This window comes from Chiloscyllium plagiosum, chromosome 37 (assembly GCF_004010195.1).
Source record: "Chiloscyllium plagiosum isolate BGI_BamShark_2017 chromosome 37, ASM401019v2, whole genome shotgun sequence".
Taxonomy (NCBI): domain Eukaryota; kingdom Metazoa; phylum Chordata; class Chondrichthyes; order Orectolobiformes; family Hemiscylliidae; genus Chiloscyllium; species Chiloscyllium plagiosum.
Window position 1 is genome coordinate 25,658,999 of NC_057746.1, and position 1,306 is coordinate 25,660,304.

At 53.1% G+C, this 1,306-nt stretch overlaps 1 long non-coding RNA gene across 1 annotated transcript in view; it reads right to left on the reverse strand.

The window, feature by feature from the left end:
• Positions 1-1,306, reverse strand: part of LOC122541398 — a 13,498-nt gene that overhangs the window by 5,160 nt on the left and 7,032 nt on the right. The gene's annotated exons all lie outside the window — the stretch shown is intronic.

The window sequence follows — 1,306 nt, forward strand, 5'->3', positions numbered from 1 at the left end:
GGAGAAGGCGAGGAAGGGGGAGAGGGAGCACGTGAGGGGGAGGGAGAGAGGGAGGGCAATAGGGAGGGAGGGAGGGGAGGAAGGGGAGTGAGTGCGAGGGAGGGAGAGAGAAAAAGGTGAGAAAGAAGAAGGACAGAAGAAAGAATGAGACAGAGAGAGACACAGAACGAAAGAGAGAGGGAGGGTGGAGGAGGTAAAGGTAGAGGAGGAGATAGCATCGGAGGAGGGAGAGGGGGAAAGGGAGAGACAGTGGAGGGAGAGAGGGAAAGGGGAGAAGGTGAAGGGGTGGGGGAAGAGGGAGGAGGAAAGGGAGAGAGGTGGAAGGTAAATGGAGGAAATGGTCACAAATATCCAAGGCACTCCTGCCTGCCTGTGTGTGTCTCCCTGCCTGTATGTGTACACGTGTTAGTGTTCGTGTTTGCTGGGCCTAGGACACTCCCCTGAAGGACTCCTGCAGAGACGTCCTGGAACAGAGGAGACTGACCTCCAAATAACCACAGCTATCTTCCTGTGTGTCAGGTATGACTCCAATCACTGGAGAGATTCCCCCGCCCCCGAAACTCACTGAGTCCAGGACCACTGGAGCGCACCGAGATGGATCACTGCTGAAGATTGCTGTGGACATTTGGGAATCAGAATGGGCTTTCAACAGCGGTTACAGACTCTACTGAGTTTAAACGTCACTATTTGCTATTCCGGGATTTGAAACAAATTAACCAAGGCCGGGGTGGGGGCACGTGGAATAGCATGTTACAGGTGTGATATTGACTCTGAGGGGCAGAAAGGATGGGTGTGGTGGTAAAAGGAGGGTCAGAGAGGGAGGGAGGGAGAGAGAGAGACAACAGAACGCACTGATTTCTCTGAAGGCAGAGTGCCAGCAGATACTGTGAAACTAAACAGGGCACAGATTCAGTGAGAGGCAGCGCCTCTGCTGCACCATGAGCCAAGGACAAACCCATATATTTTTAAACACATAGTCGGTGCTGATAGTCTGGCTGCCTGTTTTTTTCAGACAACTGAACCACAGAAAGCAAACTGGAGCTTCAGCTGAAGGAGGTGGATAGGCTGCAGACTCAAGGGTCTCAGGAAAGACAGGTCTTTCACCCTCTGGGTTAAGATAGGATGCTGGTCAAGTTGGTGTACGTACACATGGACACACACCCACACATGCCCACCGTCCACACGCCCTCGCATACCACACACTCGCAAACACACCACACACACACACACGCCCACCGCCCACACACACAGACATACACACACCACACACTCGCATACACACCACACACACACACACACCATACAC